Here is a 23,452-nt window from a genome sequence, read left to right as displayed (position 1 = left end):
GGGGTTCCTAGCAATCTGGGAGATGGCCTACCTTGATCCAAGGAGACACCTCTTTTAGATGAAAGCATGTCTCTGCACAATGACCCCTGCCTGGCCCTACACATGGTATTAGGAGTTCACGGGACAGTGGACAGTGTGCTGTGATGGCAGGAAACAAAAAGAACATGAAGAGTGAGAACGTTCAGGTTCTAGTACCATCGTTTCCACTCGTTGGCTCTCTATCACATTCAGCCAATATCTAAATGTCTTTCACTCTGACTTTTTTTATCTCTCCACATGGGGACAAATATTCCTTATGTATCACTGAAGATTTGACAAGAAAGGGTCAATGGAAAAGATGGAAATGAGGCCACCGTGCAAGGGGACTTCATAAAGATGAGGTCCTGGTGTGCTTTGATGTATGCCGAGGAGCTTCCAGAAGGTCATGGAGTCTGTGAAGGGAAAACTGAGATGGGAAGGTGAGTCACTTCTGGCTTTGGCTTTATCTCTATTATTGGCGTTTTAAGTAGTGAACACGTATTAACAGATTACTTGTAAAATTTAAAAATCTGAAAGAGTACAGAAATAAGACTATGGCATTTTGTAAAAGAAATATATTATCAATTTTAGAAATTTAATGTAAAAGACGTTATTAATTTGTTCTTCCCTTGTAAGATGGGTCCGTGGTCCTCCATCATTCTGAAATCCAAGAAACTTTAAAAACAGAGTTTTAACTGAAGTTTTCAGCAAACTTATTAGATGGTAAAACATAACCTTAATGAAGGTTAGTCCTTATTCTTTTTCTTGTTTTCATTTATTTATTGAGAGAGTGTGAGTGCACACACATGTGCATGTGTGTGTGTGGGCGGGGGGAAGGCCAATGAGAGGGGGAGAGAGAATCCCAAACAGGATCCTTGCTGTCAGTGCAGAGCCTTGATGTGTGGCTCGATCTCACAAACCATGAGATCATGACCTGAGCCAAAATCAAGAGTCAGAAGCTTATCTGACTGAGCCAACCAGGTGTCCCTTTGTCTTATATATTTTTTTAAATGCACACACTGAGAGAACATCTACATCATACATAATACATGAGCCATTTTAACTTGTGAAAATGCAAAAAATTCTGGCATATTTTGACCCTGAAGTTTTCATATAAGGAATGGTGTACCTGAATGTGTATATTAAATTCATGAATAAAGCAAATACTCTAGTGGCTCTTTCTGGAGATTTAGTCAGGATAAATCCAAGTGCCTCATATCTGGTAGCCTTTCTGAGGGCATAATTCAGTACAACAAACATTTACTGAGTTGGTACTTTGAGGGGAATATCAAGACTAACAGGAGATGATTGTCATCTGCATTATAGATAGTGGTGGAAGGGTCTAGACTGGGGGACAGTCAGAGAGGAGACCATTCAACACTTCGAAAACTTAATTCCTTTTTTCTTTTCTGAGTAACAATTTGTATTGTTGACTTTCTTTCTGCAAGATCTCAGAGGCCCTGTGGAATCAATATTCCCAAAACGTTTCCCAGGGTTATGAGCCCCAATGAAAGTGTCAATACTCAGTCATTCAAAATTGTGACCAGCAGGAGTCAAGAGTCTTCCCAACCAGAGGTGTCACTGTTGCACAGGGACCCTCTCACCCAGGTTCAGGAATTACAGTTGTCCCTGAAGAGGTTAACTGCTAAAGCATTACATTGATATCAAAACACATTGGTTGTAAAGCCACTGAAACAATAGTAGATGGTGAAGAAAGAAACTGATGATTAAAACATGATTAAAACCAGTTTTTCCACTAAATCTTAAACATGCCAGACCAAGCCCTGAGAGTGAGCAAATGAGACACTTATGGATTCCCCACCACTCCCCAGGCCTCATTTGTGTCAAGGGTGTCTTATGACTTCAGTGCTATTTGTGCCTTTGAAATTGCTTCCTTTTCTTTATTAGCATTTTTTAAAAGTTTCTTTATTTATTTTGAGAGAGACAGAGAGAGCACGAGCTTGGGGGTGGGGAGGAGCAGAGGGATGGAGAATCCCAAGTAGGTGCCTCAGGCTCAGTGCAGATCCTTTTTTTTTTCTTTTAATGTTTAATTATTTTTGAGACAGAGAGAGAGACAGAGTGTAAGCAGGGGAGGGGCAGAGAGAGAGAGACGGAGACACAGAATCTGAAGCAGGCTCCAGGCCCTTAGCTGTCAGCACAGAGCCCGAGATGGGGCTCAAACTCACGAGCCATGAGATCATGACCTGAGCTGAAGTAGGACGCTTAACCAACTGAGCCACCCAGGCACCCCTGTGCAGATCCTGATGTGGGGGTTCAAACTAACAAAACTCATGACCTGAGCTGAAATCAAGAGTTGGCCACTGAACCGGGTGAGCCACCTAGGTGCCCCTCTTTTTTTCCATTTTTATGATTACCAGCCTATATAGTTCCATAATGTGGATATACCCTATCCAGAAGTACAGTGCCGGGAATTCCAAAGGTAGATGCAGCCCTGGGTGATGTAAAGATGTGTGTGTCTTTTATTGGAAGAGAATTTAAGCATAGGTGTCTATGTGTCCGCATTCCACCAAACACAGGAGAGCAGCTGTGGAATCAGAAGGCGGGAAGCCCTCTCTTTGGGACCTGTGACAACTTCTGTGTACATGTGGCAGATACCAACTCTGGCAGCCTAACTGGAAAGTCCCAGACTGTTGGGAGCCATTCTGGACTCACTAGTTGAGAAAACTCCTTGTGAGGTTAAGGCAAGTTTGCATGATGTCTTGCTGTCAGATGAGGACTGATATCTACCCCCACTCAATTGTTTCTGCTTGAGCACCGACCCCCAAAGCACCTTGTTGATTGGCCTCTGGGAGTGACTTAATTCTGGCCCTGGTATGATAATCGTACCTTGTGAAGAAAATTGTTGTAGCTTGGGAAAATGCTGATGCTTAGTAATCTGGAAATAGTGATCAGGAGTAAGTAATCGATGACACAGAAAGGTCAGCTATTGCCTTTGGGTTTACATTAATAAAATAATAACTTCGGTACAGACTGATGTACTATTCCTGGGTATGGATGACATTATAGGAACTATAAGCCCTGTGGCTAATGTTTAGATGTTTTCTTTTGTGGTTATGGAAGCAAACATTGCGTTTCCTGAAAAACCTGTTTTGCTTAATACTTCCCATTAGCAATAAACAGGCTATTGACCCCTGCTCACAGAGAACTAACTTTTCCCTTTACTACGCTAAAAACATTATCCTGTTTGTATTTGAATGCTATAGATACCTTCCTTCCTCATATGATGAGCATGAGTACCCTTATCTAAATCATAATAATAAGGTTATGCATATCAATGTTCTGGAAAGTTTTTACTGATCAAAGAATTTATCATCAGAATGCCATTTCTGGGCTGTTCCCCAGACACGTAATCATAAAATAAAGTTGAGTCTCAGACAGAGCAGAGATGCCTGCCTGGTGACCAGAAACAATCTCATGGCTCTCTCATTCCTCTCTCGCCGACACCATCCATCCTTCAGGGACCCCTGTACTGGCTGGAGTGCGACTCCGGCACCAGACCAGCATTATGGCCGAGAAAACAGCACGAGGACTAACAGCAAGACAGCACCCACACCCGCCGGAACCTCAGCCTCCTGGAGCCCTATGTCATGAGAGCTCTATGGAAAAGGACTCTAAACTCTCATAATCCCATGCAGAGGGTGCTGTTCGTCGTGGCTCTGGGGACACTAATGGCTGTTGTCATGGTCATCATTTTACTGTGGTGGCAGTTGCCAAACCAAATCAGAAAATGGAGAAGAGAATGTGCAAACCTTTGAAACACACAAAACGTGTTGACTTAGTTGGAGTTGTATTCCTTCTAGCCGTATGCCTTCTTCTGAGCTGTCAAACTGGTAAGATTTGTGGGTGGCAAGATGATGTCATCTGTATTCAACAGCTTGTAGTAATTTCCACTCCTGGCCCCACTCAAAGGTTGAGATTATTGCGGTAAGTGGGATCTGAGCTTACAGATGAAAGCCCCACTTTTCTTTTCCATTGAGATCACAATACTGTCCCCTTTAGCAGGATGACAATTGTGCTGTCACCCGCATTACATCATACTATCTCCCTCAAAATGGCCTCATCTAAGTGTGTGAGCACAGCTGTGAAAACAAAACATATTTTACCGTGAGCTTTGTAAATCCTCAAGGCACATATTAACGAGTTTGCCTTTTTAAAGTAGTATAAAAAAATGTAATGTAAGAGGTGTGGCCGCTGTGAGTGAGTCAAGAGCAGGATTCGGGAGGTCAGAAGGCTGTGAGAGATCAGGGCTGGGTGCAGCGGCTGGGCCTGGCCGCTGGGCCCCTCTTGTGGTCCTACCTGGTGTGTGGAGGTGGGGTTCCACTGCCCCTGAGCAGCCCAGGAAGAAACTGCCTTTCTACCATGCCAAGTCATGCATGGACCACAGGATTGGGGGGCCACTTATTTAACCAAGTTATCACCAGGTAATGATATCAAAGGGTGATCAAGTGACTGTATCATCTTCTGGACACATCACTGACCACGCCGCTCTTGAGATCGGAAAGACTGAGCACCTCCTCCAACTACGGGTCCCAAATCTGGAGAAGCATCAGCAAACAAATAGAACAAATGTAGCAGGATCAGATAGTGTCATCTGGCAGGGCAAAGCAAAAGAAGGCTCCTGATGTTGGGAATAAGCTTCAGCTGACCAGATGTCATGTTGATAGGAGAGGATTAGACATGACTAAACGTGGATCCAAAGACCAACCAAAGGAAGGTTTGCTTCCTTGATTCCACAAATGGCAAAAACCATCGAACTCACAGAAACGTGTACTTTGTGTTACCCCAATGACATCACCCATGCTCTCTGTGCCAAGCGCCCCTTCCAAGAACCTGGGGACACACCTGTCCAGTCACAGATGGGGTGGGTTGTGAGGTGTGTGAAGCTGCGTGGTGTCATGCTTCCCGGAGGGCTAGCTCTGTGGCTGGAGCTCTCCTAGAAACTTTGCTCAGTCTCTTGCTCCTTGGCTTTGTCATTTGCTGTGTTAAAATGCACAGATAGAAAAATAAGAAAAGGAAGACCACCATAATGTCAGACGAGGGGCCCCTTCTTCAAAGAGTGGAAACTGTCTGATCAGCTGTCACCTGTTGCCAGGATGCATCTCTCCTAAAACGGAAGGATGTGTGGTGGCTCATTCTCATCAAGGGATGGGAAGACTTGCATGGTGTTTCGCTTTGCTGGGGCTGTGTAACAAAGCACCACAGACTGTGTGCCTTAAACAACATTATCTTCTGACAGTTCTGGAATCTGGAAATCCAAGATCAAGGTGTCGGTAGGATTGGTTTCTTCTGAGGCTTCTCCCCTTGGCTTGTAGATGGCTGTGTTCTCCCTGGGGCCTCACGTGGTCTTTCCTCTGGGCATGTTTGTGTCCTAACCTCCTCTTCTTCTAAGGACATCTGTCCTATTAGATTAGAGTCCACCCCATATGACCTCATTGAACTAATTACCTCAGTAAAGCTCTCATTAACTTAAATACAGTCACGTTTTGAGATACTGGGGATTAGGACTTGAACATATGAATCTGGGGAACACACAATTCAGCCCATACACAACAAAGACCTTGCACCCTCAGAATCTATGTCTTCCACCAGCTAAACTCAGGCATACTCACCGGGCTGATTAGTCAGGATTGCAGTGGTAAAACCAGGGAGGACCCCTCAAGAACTTCAAAGACCAGACCATTAGGACTCGGCTCTGTCATCAGTCCCTTCTTGCATTTAAAAACAGCTCTTAATGTGTTCTACAAGGGACAAAGTTTAAAGCCGCTGTGGAAACTTATTTTTTTCCTAGGGAAAGAGTGGATTTCTTCCTTTACTTCTTCCAAAAGAAGTTTCCAGGGTGTAGGGCATTTCTTAAAATCCATATGAGGTCCTCATTATTGTCTCTGTTTTGCAGACAAAACACTTTGCCAGGAAGTCTTTGGCGGAGGCAGCCCTGTAACTCAGAAATTCCAGACTCCTCAAGCCTCAGTGACACAGATGTGAGCGGTTCCCAGTGCCGACCCGCGCTTCCTGACTGCATGTAGCAACGCGACGCACCTAAGAAGGGCCTGGGCTCCTTCCTGTGATAGAAAAGGGAGGTTACCTCTGTGTGGGTAGGGACTTGGCTGGAACAACAGGAGAAGGTCCCCTATGTCCTAAAAAATGCAAAGAGATTTTTTAATGGAGCAGAAAAGTTATAGTCACATCACTGGGGTTTGCCCATCATTAAATACATTTGGTTTATTTTATATTATGTCTGACCTGCGTGTGTGAGGCTGTAAATTCTTCCGTGTTTGGTAAAACACTGAGCAAGAAGACACACTGACTAAATACTAGATNAGAGAAAGTCTTTTTTTTTTTAATGTTTATTTATTTTTGAGAGAGAGAGGATGCAGGGAAGGGGCAGGGAGGGAGGGGGACAGAGAAATCAAAGAGGGCTCAGCCCTGACAGCAGAGAGCCAATCCGGGGCTCAAACTCATAAACTGTGAGATCACATGACCTGAGCTGAAGTCAGACACTTAAGTGAGTGAGCCACCTGTCTCGGGAGAGAGAGAAAGAGAGATTATTCAGCAGACTCCACACTCAGCCCCAACATGGGGCTCGATCCCATGACCCTGGGATTATGAACTGAGCTGAAATCAAGAGTCAGACACTCAACTGACTAAGCCTCTCAGACGCCCCTCAATATCTCATTTTTAATGTTGGTCTAAAGGGTCACACCTTCACAGTTCTCACATTATTTCTGAGCATGAAGACTGAAGATCTGATTTTGTTGCCTTGATGCAATCAGTTGTTAAAATGTTTTAAACTTTGGTTTTCTTTATATGGGTTTTTTTGTTTTTTTAAAGAGGGAAAAATAGAAGGTAATGACATATACAGAGAAAACTGATTTGGACTAAAGCTCCTTAAACGGATACTTTTATTTCTATGGAAACATAATTTTACTAACAATTTAAATAGAGAAGTAGGTGAAAATACATGGTGTTTACGTTTTTTGGAAAACATTTCTCAAAATTTCCATAAGCGTGTCTGTTTATAAACAACTTGAAAATTAATTTTGTTGCCTTAGGGGCTAGAAATTTAGACTCAAACAAGGGACATCTGGAGATGATCATTAAGTGAAATAGATCTTCTGAATGAGGCATCGTTCTATGGACGTTAAGAGGTATACACTCATGCTTTTCTAGATGCTTAAATATACCAGCACTAAGTTTTGAGGTTTTTTTTCAGAGATGAATGCTAATTCACTCTGAATCGATGTACATAAAATAACTGTTACAATATTTCTGTATTAACTGTTTACAAAATAAAATATGTTAGGGGCTGAGGAATCTTCCATTGGAGAGTTGAGCACTAGAACCTCTCAACTCAAAGCAAGCAAAGTCATGAAGACACTCGCTTTAGTCATGAAGGCGGCGTCTAACTTACAGTCTATTTAATCTACAATGCAAAAAGGGAATGTGAGTTCTAATTTTTCAAGTTTAGAATGTGCAATTTTGGAAAGGCCATGTTGTTTAAAGGCAAAGGAAGAGGAAGAAAATCCTGCTGTAATCACTGTGCCTAAGATAATCATGCTCTCATTAAAAAAAAAAAAAGTTTTGAGACTGCTATAGACTGAATGAATATTCATATCCCTGCCCCCCGCCAGGTTTCATTTATTGAAATCCTAACCCCACAATGTGATGGTGCCCTTTGGGAGGTGATGAGGTCGTGAGGGTGAGGCCCTTGTGAATGGGGTCAGTGACCTCATAAAAGACCCCAGAGAGCACCCTCACCCATTCTGCTACATGAGGACACAGTGAGAGGACAGCCATCTACCAACCAGGAAGTGGGGCCCCCTTCACCAAATATACCTTGCCTTGATCTTGGACTTCCCGGCCTCCAGAACTGTGAGAAATGAACGTCTGTTGGTTACAAGTCTCCCAGCCTTTGGTTTTTCTGTCAGAGCAGCCCAAATGGACTAAGACGGGCACTTTTGGGTAAGGAGGGTTGGCTTTTGGACATTTTATTTCTGAACACTCGTCGCCCACCAATTCCTAAATAAATAACCGAAGAAATATAAAGTTGGGAAAAGCATCCATTTACACAGAAAGCAAAGGAAACAAATCATCAAAATGGCGGAAATAAACTTGTCTCCAAATGCCTGGCATGACTCCTGGGAAGTCAGGGGGTAAAGTCCTGGCCCCTGTGGGGTCTCTGGGCCGGGAGGGTTGAGTTCTGGAGAAAAGGGTGGGCTGTGAGACTAATCTAGAAAGCGCCTGGGGAGTCTGGCCGGGTGTGTGGGCTGCTGGGATCCCCTGGCGACAGTGCTCTTGCAGGACGCAGAGACCCAGGCTGCTGTGATTAGGGAAGAGCAGGGGCTCCCGGCCCAGGAGACGTCGTCTCCCGAAGTGTAAAGGTGGTTGTGATTGTGGTGAGCAGCCTGGGGAAGCCGGGACCCCTTCCCTGAACGAGAGGCTGCTGGGAGTGGTAGGGACAGCAGCGTGGGATGGTGGCCTGTCTTTGTGGACACAGGAACAGCTTTATCGAAGGTGGGGCTCAAGAGGCAGGTATTCAGATGCCAGAGAGGAGGCCCGCTGGAATCCTGGTGCCAGGCAGAGTGGCTTCCCTGTAGATTCAGGAGAAATTACAGAGACCAACCTCCCTTGTCAGCATAGCCCATGGCTCTGATGCTCTGTCTGCTCCCCTCAGGCTGGACCACTGATTAGCAACAATCAGTAAGCAAGAGTAAAACTAATATGCTGACTATGAAGAGACTCTTTATCATGAAATCCCACCAGTAAGATTCAGAGAATGTGTATATTTTTAAAGAATGTTTGTTTATTTATTTTGAGAGAGAGAGAGAGAGAGAGAGAGAGCGCATGCATCACAGTAATGCAGGGCTCAATCCCACGACCTGGGATCATGACCTGAGCCGAAATCAAGAGCTGGATGCTTAACCAACTGAGCCACCCAGGTGCCCCGAGAAAGTGTATATTTTTGAAAAACATTTGTGGCAAAAAATGCAGTGAATTTCAGAGAGCAATTGGTCTTTACTCTCAACATTAAAAAAAATATGCTCTCCATAAAATTAGATGCCCAGTAAAATGATGTGACAGTGGACGACTATGTGGAGATATAGGCAGAACCATACAGAGAAATAAATGAGGTATTGAATATATGTTTTAGAACTAAGCAGATAATATCAGAGTTAAGATGCATTCAAAGCAATAAAGAGCTGAATCAACCCTGCCAAAAATTATTTCAGTGACACAGAAGACAGCCTAGGGGGAAAAAGCATATGTATGTGTATGTATTTATATAATGCAAAAAAATAATGAAAAAAAGAAAAAGAAGTACATGTGGGATTTCATGGATATACATGGAGATCCAATATGTGGATGACTATTTCTGAAGAAGGCACCAGAACAAATGGATCAAAGCAAAACTCAAACACATCTAAAACTTCCTTAAGACCTAAATCTCCCAATTAAAATAGCTCACTGGGTCTGAGGCAAAATGAAGAGTCTCAAACTCTTAATATACCCTGGTCAGAGTTCCAAAATTTAGGTAAAATTAAGAACTCTATTAATGCCCTGATAGAAGATTACATATAAAAAAAAAAAGGTTTTTAGGGGCGTCTCGGTGGCTCAGTAGGTTAAGCGTCCAACTTCAGCTGAGGTCATGATCTCACAGTTTGTGAGTTCAAGCCCCGTGTCGGACTCTGTGCTGACAGCTCAGAGCCTAGAGTCTGCTTTGGATTCTGTAGCTCCTCTCTCTCTGCTCTTCCCCCACTCATGCTGTCTCTCTGTCTCTCTCTTTCTCTCAAAAAAAATTTTTTAAAAAACATGTTTAAAGAAAATGCAAACTGGTCTAAGAATTCCTTTTTTAAAAAATAATATAGGTGGTAAAATTTATAAATTTTAGAAATAAAGTCTATAAAAAATATAGCAATGATGCAATCAATGTCTATAGAGTTTTGACGGAGAAACTTTGTGACCCCAAATTCCTTATATAGTCAAGCTCTCACTTGCCAAGAACATTTTCAGAGATTCAAGGGCCCAAAATATCCAAACCATGTACTTTTCATGGGGGTATGAATACTCAGGGAAGTAGCCCTTTGCTACTCAGATGTGGTCTTCAATCCAGCAACGATCATTCATCTGAGACCTTGCTGGGAAGGCAGAATCTCACTTCGGGTTTCATCTCAGACCTACTGATTCAGAATCTGCATTCTAACAAGATCTCCATGTAATTTGCATGTATATTAAAGTTCCAGAAGTACTGCTCTAATAAACCAAGTAATTAATCAAAATGTAAGCCCCCCATGCAAACAGTAAAGTCACAACTGAGGACTGAAGTAAACACATAAATACCATAGAATCAAATCTTAATAAATGTATATTCAAAGTCTACGTATACATTTTATAATATAAAATCATAACCTGAAAATTAATGTCTAAAATTTAACATAAATAGAGAAGAGTAAATGGCAGGAAATCAAATGAGCCCATTAGTCTCTATGGTTCAAAGGGATTCAATCGAATTAATTTGAGATGTTTTATCTGTGATTTGGTAGACAATATGCATATATTCAAATATGTTCTTGAAACTCTTAAATGAAACCCAAATTATAAACCAGCTATGTAACAAACTATTTGAGAGGGAAAAACTCATAATTCAAAGTGTAAAAGAAAAATTTAAAAATGAAGAGTGAACCAGAATACATTCTTTGTGAAAATAAATGTAAATGGGATAAGCTCCCGTATTCAAAGAATTAGTCAGATTTTTGTCAATGAAAATAGTTTTATTGCTTATCTTTAAAGAAAATGGGAAGTACAAAGCAGACACAAAGCCTCTCCTGGGATTCCATGATGCACAAATAATCATTATAAATGTTCTAATGATCATCTTTCCAGAAAACAATTCAGTTTTTACAAACGGTCAATACCATACATGTAGTTTTTAAACCTACCCATTGGAAATGATGTGTATAGGTATTTTTGTTATTGTTATTTGTTTGATGTGGTTTGATGTAGTTTGTTAATTTTTAGAATTTTGTTTTGAATATTTTTTCTGCATAGTTATCTCTCCTCTTTGAAGGTACTTTTCATCAGAGTCATTATGTTTTTTTCCCCTAGTATTTCTATTTGACTTTCCCTTACAGTTACCATCTATCTGCTGAAATTTCTCATCTCCTTATGACTATTGTATACTTTTTCCCCCAGAGCATCTAACATATGAATTGTAATTATTGTAAATTCCTTATCTGATAGCTCCAATACATGGGTTCCCTCTGAATCTGGTTTTGTTTATTGCTTTGTCTCTTGTTGACTTTGGTTTACAAATGTATTATTATTATTTAATCTTGTGCATGTCTTGTAATTTTTGGTTGAATGTTGAATTGAATGGAATTTGAATATTAGTATAGTATAGTTAACATTGAAGTAGATAGTATTTATACCTGCAAATGGGCACACCTCTTCTGTTAGACCATTAGTGTCGGGGGTTGAGTAAATATACTCAGGAGTTCAGGTTTGACTTGGGCTGTTATTATGGTTACTGCCTTGCACCACTGTTTCAATTCCTCTACCATTAACTTGTGCTTAGAGTGGGACTGGGGTTCCAGAGGGTTTTTCTCAGGGTTTCTGCTCCACCCTCAACTTTCAGTCTTCTTTGTTTGCCTGTGCCAAAGAAGGGGAAATCTCTCTGCATACTCTGTCCCCTCCCCGTAAGTTCTTGCTTATTACTTGGTGCTTGCTAGCCTGGTGGTGGGGAGAGGGAAGGGGCAGCTCTCTGGTGTGCTGGTCCAGCTTAGTCTTAGGACGGTCCTGTCTGCCTGGGCCTCAGCATGGGGCTGTCCCAGTGACCCTACCTCTCTTCCCATGACAGCTAAACTCCTCTGTATCTGTGGTGAATCTTGTATGGGTCAGTTCCCTACCCCTCCTTCAGATGTGGGAGATCTCTCTTCATACTGATAGATGATCCTGGACCCAGAATTGCTTTCTGCTCCTCCTTCAAGGGTAGAGGATGTCGCTTTTTCTTTTACCTATCCCCTAGCTGCTCCAATTTCCCAATGTCTCCAGAAATTAAAGCTTTAAAACAATTTTTTAATGTTTATTCATTTTTGAAAGAGACAGAGACAGAGTGTGAGTTGGGGAGAGGCAGAAAGAGAGGGAGACACAGACTCTAAAGCAGGTTCCAGGCTCTGAGCTGTCAGCACAGAGCCCAATGCCAATGCTGGGCTCCAACTCACGAGCCGTGAGATCATGACCTGAGCCGAAGTTGGCCGCTTATCCGACTAAGCCACCTGGATGCCCCAAGAACGCTTTTTAAAAAATTAAATTTAAACTTTTTCCAATTAAAAAATTACAAAGGTGATATGAAGATAGAATTATTGCAAAAAAAATCAGATGACAACTGTTAACTATATATGTATGTGTGTGCGTGCACACACGTGTGCACACACACACACAACCACAGCCTGCTCCAATCCCACCCCTCTCCTTGGATCAGCCACTATCAAAGTTTAGCATGTACAGCACATAGGATTTTGAAAGGCAGAGAGACAGCATCTCAAGCAGAGAGCGTAGCACAGGCAGCATCTTGCAGGAGCATTAAGGAAAGCAGCCTGTCTGGAACAGAGTTATGCGATGCTAGAGACAAGCTTGCAAAAGCAGAGGAAGCCATGAACCGCAGGCAGAGGATCTGTGGAGTCATGTGGTAGGCAATACAGAGCTGTTCTTTATGTGGGGGGTCACGCAGTGACATAACAAAACTGGTTTTTAGATTATTTTAGACTATCTTTATTAATCTGCTTATTACTTTTAAAGGATTACTTATTAATTTATTTGCCATTAATTATTAGATATCTTGGCCAAAACTGGTGAGCATGGAACTGGTAGTAATTACTGAGATCCTGGGGAGAGAAGCCAGGCAGGATGCGGCGAGCGCCTGAGCTGAAGAATGGCAGTAAAATTAGGGGCGCCTGCGTGGCTCAGTTGGTTAAGTGTCCAACTCTTGATCTTGGCTCAAGTCATGATCTCATGGTTCATGAGTTCAAGTCCTGCATTGGGCTCCACACTGACAGCATGGAGTCTGCTTAGGATCCTCCCTTTCTCTCTCTCANCCTCCCTCAAAAAAAAAAAAAAAAAAAAAAAAAAAAAAAAAAAGAGTGATAGTAAAACTAGAGGAGAACGTGTGGAATGAGACTTCTCAATAAACTGACAGGTGACCTACTGGAAATTAGCCACACATCAAAGACATAATGAGCTGTGTATTGTGGGCTACATGGCTGAGCATTATAACTTCTTCAGATAATTGTCCTCTCCATTTACCCAGCTTAAATTCCTACTCACGAGCTATCATTTCTTCCCTCCCTATGCTCTCACCCTCTTTCCCCCTCTCTGCCTTTGCTACCTCGCTTGACTAAACCACCAACCTGGCCAAATTCAACTGCAGTCTCCCCTGGGGCTGAGCCACACAGCAGATTTTCTGTAGAGGCGTGACTGGAGAAAATCTGCGAATGTCACATTCACTTCAAATGGGTCCTCAAGGCCACCAACCGATCAAACCAACCTGCCCAGGTCCTTCACTTTCTCATCCCTTTATAGACCTTGATTTCAGACTTCTCTTTCCTCCTCAAACCTCCCATATTTCCCCCCCATCTTTGGTCTTGGCTCATGACACTGCATCCCATTTCCGAGATAAAATAGAAGCAACGAGCAGAGGATTGATGCAGGTTCCTACCACAACCACATGCATCCGCCTCTCCGGATCATTGCTCATCCCTGGGCCTGCCCTCCTCTTCTTACAGCCGACTGGTGGTTCCGGATCATTGCTCATCCCTGGGCCAGCCGACCTCTTCCCCTAGACAGCTGGTGACACCCCCACACACACTCACTCAGGAACAACACCCCAGAAATTCTCCCTTCTTTCTCCTACACCATCACCGTTTCCTTCTTTTTTGGATCAGCCTGGAAATGTGCTGCTTTTTCTTCCATGTTAAAGAAACAAAACTCTCTTGGCCACACACTCCCCTCCAGTTACTGTTGTGTTCTTTTGCTTTTTTTTCCACAGGAGAAGTTCTTGAAGTGTGTGTGTGTGTGTGTGTGTGTCTGTGTGTCTGTGTCTGTGTGTCTGTGTAATTTTTTTGAGAGAGAGAGAGATTGCACGAGAGCAAGGGAGGGGCAGAGAGAGGAGGAGAGAGGGAATCATAAGCAGGCTTCACTCTCAGCACAGGGCCTGACACGGGACTCCACTGCACAACTGTGAGATCATGACCTGAGCCAAAATCAAGAGTCGGACACCTAACCAACTGAGCCACCCAGGTGCCCCTTGAATGTGTTTTTATACTCATTTTTCTGATTCCCCTCCTCCTGCCCTTCTTGAAGCCAGTCAAATCAGATTTTTGCTACCAACTCTTTACCCAGACTACCATGATTAAGCTCACTGTGACCCAAACACTGTCAAATTCAGAGCCAAGCGTTAATACCCATCACACCTGACCTACCAGTAGGATGAGCCGCAAATGTGCTATCCAAACTGGGACATATTTGAAAGGAAATGGGGTACGAGTAACGATTACACCTGGTCTCCTGGTGTAAATGGGGATTGTCCAGTGCAAGCGAAGACATCCTAGCAGATTTCTAACATTTGCTCCCTCCCTCCTCTTTGAAACATTTCTACCCTTGGCCTTGAGGGCAAGAGTTATCATACTGTCCTCCTAACTTGCTGGCTGCTCCCTATTAGTCTTTTGTTTTGTTTTGTTTTTACATTCCTCCTCATCTGCTGGTCTTCTAAATGGTGAGGAGTCTCAGGGCTCAGACCTTGAACCTCTTCTCTTGTCTAGATTCCCTCCCACAGGGATCTCATCCTATCTCATGGCTTTAAATGTCATCTGTATGCTAATCACCCTCACATTTATACCTGGCCACATGTCTCCCCTGAACTCAAATATCCAACTGCCTACTCTATGTATCTACAGACATCTCCAACTTCACATGTTCAATTCTGAGTGACCATATACCCCCAAAACCTGTTTCCCATCAACATGAACGACACCTTGATCCTCCCTGTCGCACCAACTAAAAAACCTCAGTATCATCCCTGTGTCTTTGTCACACGACCCTCATCTGCTCAAGCAGCAAATCCTACTGGCATTAACATCGAAAAGTGCAACTCACCATCTGGGTGGCTGTAACCACGCCCTAACCATGCCTTACCTCCACTTTGTGCTCCCCAACACAACTCTCCGCACAATGTTGTTGGACAGGAAGTCAGGGCCTGTCACGATTCCTGCTGAAAACCCTCCAGTGACTTCCCTTCTCATTCATGAAAGCAAGTATTCTCACTCCGACCTGCCCAATTCTGCGGCTGCACCTCTCTGACCACCTGTACTGTGCGACCCCTTCGTCTGTTCCGTTGAGTCCTCTGCAGTGGCTGTGCCCTCAGCAGGGATGCTCTTCCTCCAAATAGTCACCTCTGTGACTCCTTTGCTGCCCTCAGGTCTTTACTCAGAAACCACCTCCCTGATGGGTCCTTCTTTCTTTCTTTAGATATCAGTCCTATATGAACCCTAACACTTCACACCCCCCTTCCCTGCCTTACCTTTTCATCCTCGGCATTCAGCCCTGATCAACAGAGTATGTATCCCTCATATCCTGAAGTGGTACTAAGGCAGGGATCTGGGGTCTATTTTAGTCCTTGCTGAATCCCCAGCACCTAGAAGTGTGCCTGACACAAACAAGACGCTGATCCATGTTTGAGTGAATTTCCTTGCAACGAGGTACCCGAGATGGAGGAGGAGATACCGCAGCTCTAGCCAGGCAAGGAGACCAGACCGTCATCTTTGCATGTGAAGTACGACCTAACTTTAATAAAGCCGTTTGCAAAGCGTTTTTGTGAAGCATGAATGGCACAAGATACCCCACAAGTGAAAAGGGGTCTGTGATCAAATAAGTGTGGGAAACACTGCAGAGGATACTGCTGGAGACCCAGAGGGTGCGTTTACATATTCAAATCCCTGAGACAGCCTTTGGTGAGTACGCTTGTATCTTCTTATTTCTTCCCCATTCCCGCTTCATCTGGCCATTCGTTTAGTCTTCCCAGCTTCTTGGCACACCTTCCCTGTGTTTGTGGGGGCTCCCAAGGTCACACATCCCCAGGCTGAACTAGAGTTGAGGGCACTCGGCCCTGATGCAGTGAGAATTCGTTGGAAGCGAGTTTTGTGAAGAAGCGGGTGTCATGCAGAAGCCATTCCTACAAGGGGGGTGGCGGGGTGGCCGCTGCAGAGGTTGAATCCCGTCGAAACCCAGTGTTCTGTAAACATGCTGGAGTCAGAACTCTTAAGAAAATCCCTATTAAAGGGGCACCCAGTTTTGGCTCAGGTCATGATCTCATAGTTTGTGGGTTTGAGCCCCACATCGGGCTCTGTGCTGTTGGCGCAGAGCCTGCTTGGGATTCTCTCTGACTCCCTCTCTCTCTGCCCCTTCCCTGCTCACTCTCTCTCTCTCAAAGTAAAATAAATAAACTTTAAAATTTTTTAAAAAAACCCTATTTACTTCCAGGGAACATCAGCATTCCTTCAAAGTTCTGTTTCATGTCTGTGTGCTCAGGGCCCTGCAGCACCCCCTCCCGGAGCACCCCTTCCAGAAGCACCCCGTCTAGGAGCACCAGGGGCAGAGCTCCTGACTGCGCATCATCTAATCCCCGTGCTTCTCAACACTGGGTGCTGGGCCATGGCATGAGTGCTGTTTTCAAGACCCAGCTGATTATGATGCAGCGAGAGCTGAGAACCATTACTTCAGGTAGACCATTTTCCTGGATTCTGAATTTGGAATTAGTGTTCTGGGACTCAGGCAGCCTTTAAGAGCTGGGTTCTTTTTCTTTTTAAAAAAATGTTTATTTATTTTGAGAGAGAGAGAGCACTTACACGCAACCATGAGTGGAGAAGACGGCAGAGACATGGGAGAGAGAGAATCCCAAGCAGGCTCCACAGTCAGCTCGGAGCCTGACTCAGGGTTTGTTCCCACGAACTGTGAGATAATGACTGGAGCTGAAATCAAGGGTCAGACGCTTAACCAACTGAGCCACCCAGGTGCCCTTAAGAGCTCGTTTCTGGGCACCATGAGAGTAGCATGCTCCCATGCTCATATGGAACACCGCAGACCACAGTCAAGGCCACCAATGCCAGCTAGCACAGCCAAGAGAAGAGGGGAGTTGTTTATAGTGAGTGGCCTCCATCCTTGGTGAGAAGACTGTTCTCCTGCTCCCAAACCCAGGTGTCAACGTGCAAATTCGTGCATCAGCCTGTTGACCTTGCACTCAGGGAGCCTGGGGAATGGCAGAAGAGCTCATAAGAACATCCAGCAAATGAGGAGCTGGGAGAATGGTGGAGGTGAGGAGGAGCAGAAGAATCCACACATGCAAAGATTAAAGGGAGCCGCGCTAGAAAGCTAGAGCCATGTGTCCTTGACTTTGAGAAACAGCACAGTTGTTTCCACTCAGTGGTCACCATCCGTTCAAGAACTTTGAAAGAGTGTCCCCTGGCATGGATCCCACGTGGATTCTGAACTGAATCTATGATGTTATAGCGTGTTTTCCTATGTTTCTTAATTGTTCAGGAGGAGATGGGCAGTGTTGCCCAGGGAGCTAATGTGGGTAAGTGAGTGAATATTGAGTTTCCATTAACCATTTTCAAACACTGAAAATAGCTCTATGCCTCTGAGGGACTCCAGGCTGGGACACTGCTTTAGTCTTTTTCTTTAGACTTTCTCTGATGAGAGCAACCCTATAGCTCTGCCCTCTTTCTCAACAATCACATCTGAACAGTCACAAAGGCTCACCGAGAAAAATGGTTTCTCTTCTTTAGATGCACCTTCCAGAATGTTCTGAGCAGCAGTCAGAACAACAGGATGTAAATGTTTTCAGTATCTGCCCCAAAGTAGCATTTTCAGCCCAATAATAACTCAGGATGCACCTGCTAAAGGGGTTCGGATGGTGGCATTTTAGTTTCTGTATGAACAGAATGTTCTGTGGGGTCTCTTCCCAAAGTAACAACATACTGGGGTTTCATTTTACTCTCAGAATGTGGCAAATGCAAGCTGTAGTTTTCCCGTCGGTAGCAATTCCTCCCATTTCAGCTCTGATTGCGCTCACTGGGATGAGGACAGCTTTACAAACAAGAGGCTTCATCACACACCCCTTGGGCTGCTGTTGGGATGAGGGCACAGCTCTTTGACGGCTACAGACTTATGGTAAAAGGGCTGTATAGCAACACTATTTGTCAGCAGTAGGGATACTGACACTAGCCTCCATGCCTGCAGCCTTACCTGCTTGGGATAAGGCTGTGATTGTAAGGGTCCTTTCTGAAGGAAGCCCTCATCTGAGAGCAAATGACTATGGCTTTTCATTTAATCCTTCATGCATTCATTCAACAAACATGCATAAGTACCTGCACCCAACATCATGTTCACAACCCTTATCCCATGGAGTCTATAGGGGAAGCCTTACACCAACAAATAATTACTGTTCTGTTCAGGGGTATGGGGAGAAAGGACAGATATTATGAGAGCATAGTGGGGGATGATGGCTGACCCCTGCTGGGGGTCAGAAAAGTCTTCCTTAAGGAAGTTATATTCACTTCATGTTATAAAAATTCCATTTCTGGGGTGCCTGGGTGGCTCAGTCGGTTAAGCGTTCAACTTTGGCTCAGGGCATGATCTCACAGTTCATGAGTTCGAGCCCCACATCGGGCTCTGTGCTGACAGCTGCTTCAAATTCTGTGTCTCCCTCTCTCTCGGCCCCTCCCTGTTCATGCTCTGTCTCTCTCTCTCTCAAAAATAAATAATAATTTTAAAAAACATTAAAAAAATTCCATTTCTCTGTTTGTAGGCCTTCTTGAGCTGGAAGTCAGGCTGCTCAGAGGTGGGGCACTATCAGCAGAGGCGCTCATAGCTGCCACTATACGATGTGGCATATGAGGGCTGGGAATTCCCAGGTGAGGGCTGGGAATTCAGAGAGTCATTCCAGGCACAGGGAAGAGCCTAAAGGGTATTTGGGAAAGGGTAAGTCACTTAGTCTCCCTGAAGCCTGGGAAAAGGACGTGGCTCAGAAGATGGGCTCCTTCCCCCAACACTTGTTGAATGTCTACTATGTGCCAGGCATTTGGGTTCTTGGGAGAGAGCGGGGAACGTGACAGATATAGCTGTTCTTCGTGGGGCTTATGGATGGAGAAGAGGGCCCATTCACCAGCTTAACCCATGTGTTTGCAACAAAATGACATCAGACTGTGAAAAGGATGTGCAGAAACCACACTATGCAGTGATGGAGACAATGTGGTGAGCGGAGGGAGGCGGCTTCGGAGGGATGCGTGGGGAAGGTGCCCCCGAGTTGGTGATGTGGGGGCAAGAGACCAGAGGGCGCAAGGAGGCCAGTCACAGGAAGAGAGAAGAAACGAGCCTGGGGCACCACAAGTGCAAAGGAAGGAATCTCAAGGAACATGGTAAGAATCATCCAGAATGGCTGGCATCTAGGGGGAGCAGGGGGCACAGTGGGAGGTGATGAGGCCGCATCTTTCCTTAAGGCCCTCAGACGCCAAGGCAAGGAGTTGGGGCTGCATTTTAAGAGACAAGGAAGCCACTGAAGGAAGTTAAGTGACAGTTTTAGGATTCAATGCTAGCTGCTGTATGAAAAGCAGACAGGAGGGACTCAGGAGCAGACCAGAGGAGAAGTGATATGGCGGTTGTGGAAGAGAGTAAATTGCTGGAGGTGTGTTTCAGACATGGAAGTGGCTGAGCCTCCTGGCCTGAGGTGGGGGCTGGGGTGGGGACTGAGACACAGCATAAAGGGAAAGGGAAAGGAGGGCATGCAGCCATGAGAAAACCCTAGGGAAGTGACACTTACCAAGGTGGAGAAGCTGAAAGACGAGAGGGTTGCTGTGGGGAGTCACAAGTTTGGTTTTGGCCACGCTTGTCAGAAAAACAAATGGTGGTAGCAAATAGGTAGCTGGAGGTCGGAGAAAGGTCTCAGCTGGTGTAAACACTGTGGAGTCATCATCATGGAGATGGGCGTCTAAAGCCATGGCTCTGAGTGAGGACATCTGGGGTGGTTGAGAGGAGTGTAGCAAGAGGAAAAGTGGGTTGGAGACTAAGCTCTGATAAGCTGACATGTAGGGGTTGGGATGAGGAGCTTGAGGAGTGGTGAGTAATGGAAGGGGCACATCAGAGAAGCTGCCACCAGTCTGGATCATGAGTGGATCCAGATGTGGCCTATGCTGATTGGACCAAAGCTGCCAGGAAGCCCAGTGAGATGAGGAGAGCAAAATGCTCCTCTGACTAGCCAACGTGGACACCTTTGGTGACTTTGGTGTCTGGTGGGTGAGGAAGCCACGGAGGCATGACTCAAGAATGAATGGAATGTGAAATGCAGATAATTCCTGAAAGATTTTGCTATGAAGGACAAGTAAGGAATTGGGATAAGAGCTGGGAGATTGTGAGGTCAAGGGCTGTGTTTTATCTTTAAGTTCGGAGATCTAAAGTGTGTTGTGTGTGCACAGAAATGTCTAGGAGAGACAGAGCAGTTCATAATCCATGCTGGAGAGAAAGAGAAAACCAGGGAAGGAGTGAAGCCCCGGGGAAGGTGAGCTGAGATAGAATCAGTTCCCTCTGGCTGCTCTTACAAACCACCATGAACTTGGGGGCTTAAATAGTGCACAATTATTCTCTTACAGTTCTGCAGGTCAGAAGTCTGAAATTAGTTTCACTGGACCAAAGTCCCATGGTCAGTAGGGCCAAAGATGCCTCTTGGAGCCGTAGGGGAGAAGCCATTTCTTCGCTTTTTCCAGTTTCCAGGACTGCATTCCTCGGCTCATTGTCCCTTCCTCCATCTTTTTTTTTTTGTAATCAGAACATTGCATTTTATTTATTTTTTTACAAATAGTTTATGGCACATGTGGGGATGAGCACTGGGTGTTATATGGAAAGCTTCCTCCATCTTTAAAGCCAGCCGAGGAACAGCTGCTCTGGCCTCCTGCACTCCTTCTGTGGTCAAATTTCCCTCTGCCTTTCCTTTATTAAAACACTTGTGATTACACTTCAGGCCTACCTAGTTATTCCAGAATAATCTCTCCCCAGCTCCATCCTTAATCTCATTACATCTGCAAAGTCTCTTTTGTCCTATAAAATAACACTCAGAGGTCCCAGGGATGAGAGGGGGAGGGGTGGAGGTCTGAGGGAGCATTATTCAGCTGACCACGGATATCCTCTGGAGACTGCAGAGGCTTGGCTTTGCTAGGAGGGGGATACTTCCTTCACTCGTGTAGCCAGAGGGAAGAGGGGGAAGGGCCCATGCGGGTTTGTGTAGATTTGGTGATGCAAACATGAGAGATTTCATGCTTTGGGCTTCAGTTTCCTGAGAGCGGTATGCGGTCAAGTTCAACTGAAAGGGTGAAGAGGGGAGTGGAGGGGGGTTGTTGGTAGAGGTGTGAAAGCATGGCAGACTGGGAAACCAAACTCTTCTCTCAGGCCTTGCCAATGTCGATGCGAGAGAACATGGCATCAAGTATGAGAATCCATGGGATCCAATGTGGTCAGGAGGGAAGGGGCCACAGTGATGTGGACTGTAGGGAGACTGTGAGCAGGTACGGTCGGGAGCGCAGAAGTCATGATGAGGGGACACTGAGCAGCAGGCTGTAAGTACAAGAGGTACTGGGTAGAGCGGGGTGCCTTTAACTCAGATTTTGGAGACAGTGCAGTTTCAGGTTATATCAAGTTCTAGGGTTTCTCTTTGGGAAGGAATCACTGAGGGACAGATAGGTGGGCCATCTGAAGACAGGAAGGGCTCTCGTGCTCTTCTGTGAGCCAGGAACCAAATCTTCCGTGAACAGCGGGGGGAGCCCCTGGATAGATGACAGTAGTGGGTGGGTCACAAGGACTGGAAGGGCAGTGGATGCCATACCCAATGGCATCACTTGAATGGCAGCCAGGGCTTTTGCAAGAGGAAGGGGGAGACATGGTTTGGAAGGAGCAAGGGGGAACAGGGAAGCCACCTCTCAAGGTGCGAGAGAATAAACAGCTAACACCTGGGAGGGCTCCTGTGTTGTGGTTTGTAGTAAGGAAAGAAATGTGTGCCACTCTTGTGTCGGAACTTCCTGATAGCACAGGTGAGTCTGAGAGATGTGAGATTTGGGGAGCGTCGGGATGACAGTCTGGCAATAACAGATGATGGGAGAGGACCCATGGACTTCTAATGGTGACTTTCACAATGACACAAAGCACATGGAATCTCATCACAGAGGGCCTTGAGTGGCAAACTAAGGAATCTGTGTTTGCCCATGTTGGGGGGGGGGTGGCATTGTGCAGGGGAGGGTATAGAGCAGCAAACTATCATGGTCGAAGGTCGGCTTTAGGAAAAATAATCTTCCAGGTATGTGAACAAAGGAGGCCCTTAAAAACCACTACAGTCGGCCAGGATTAAAGTCTGATGAGAGTATGGATACTCACAATGGTGGGAAGAAAGGATAGTTGCAGGAAGTGTGGTTGGTTTGAATTAGAGGAGATAAAGGAAATGAGGGAGCATGTGAGAGATGACTCCCATTTTCCAAGCTTAAGTGGTTGGGGGAAAAGGTTTTGAAGGGACTTGGTAGTTTGGTATTTGGGAAAACATGCTGAAAGGTGTAGCAGTGGCTGCCCGGAAGTCTGGAACAGAGTAAGGACAGGTGAACCACTGGGTGTTTCCACTGCTGCCATGCCAAATGTAACTACCTGGAGTTTCCCAGATTAGGGATAATCAAGGACCAAGCAGGATCCCAGGAAGCAACACAGTGATTTTCCCTCATTTAGCTTCAGATCCCCAGGGCAGAGCCCAAAACTTCAATAACTGTATGCAATAAGGCATGTGTGCAGGTGTGAACTGTGAGGTACCCAAGCCCAGGGGATACCTTTCACTCAATCCACAAGGAGGGCCGCCAGGCTAGGGGTGTCGTCATTCACCCTAGTGCAGGGGATGCACCGTGGGCCGTCAGCCACTCTTTTGAGGATAAGCCCCCCAGGACGTAAGAGAGGCCACTCTGACTTCTCCTCACCCCAAAGTTAAGGCAGGGCGGGGATAAGAGGCCAGGGTTTCACTTGGAAAGTGGGTTTCATCACGTCTCTGACTGAGCTCAGGCCCAGAAGCACAGTTGAGGTCTGGCCAAGCCTTTGACTCATTCAGGTGCAAACCCCACCCACTTTTGCTCAATCCCCTCCATTCTGCTGACAGCCGCTCTTTTCTTCCTTTAGCCTGAAATCCCGGGGTCTGTGTGTGTGTGTGTGGCTAAGATTAACCGGCGCTGACATTCCCGTCTGTGCTTCCCTGCCTGGCCTCTCCGGCCCTCCTCGAGTCCCCTCACTCTGGGCTGCGCGGGCCCCGGGGACCACTCACCCCTTCCGCCGGGCGGGGGGAGGAGGACTGGGG

General features: G+C 45.4%; 1 long non-coding RNA gene across 1 annotated transcript in view; it reads left to right on the top strand.

The window, feature by feature from the left end:
- Window positions 1-6,266, top strand: part of LOC144236371 (uncharacterized) — a 60,122-nt gene extending 53,856 nt beyond the window's left edge. Inside the window, exons 2-3 of the long non-coding RNA XR_013336497.1 lie at window positions 310-458; window positions 5,933-6,266. This is a non-coding gene — a long non-coding RNA (uncharacterized LOC144236371). The remainder of the gene's footprint in view (window positions 1-309; window positions 459-5,932) is intronic.
- The last annotated feature ends 17,186 nt before the right edge of the window (window positions 6,267-23,452 follow it).

Source organism: Crocuta crocuta, unplaced genomic scaffold (assembly GCF_008692635.1).
Source record: "Crocuta crocuta isolate KB4526 unplaced genomic scaffold, BGI_CrCroc_1.0 scaffold24, whole genome shotgun sequence".
In the NCBI taxonomy this organism is placed as follows: domain Eukaryota; kingdom Metazoa; phylum Chordata; class Mammalia; order Carnivora; family Hyaenidae; genus Crocuta; species Crocuta crocuta.
This window is presented reverse-complemented; position numbering and strand designations above follow the sequence as displayed.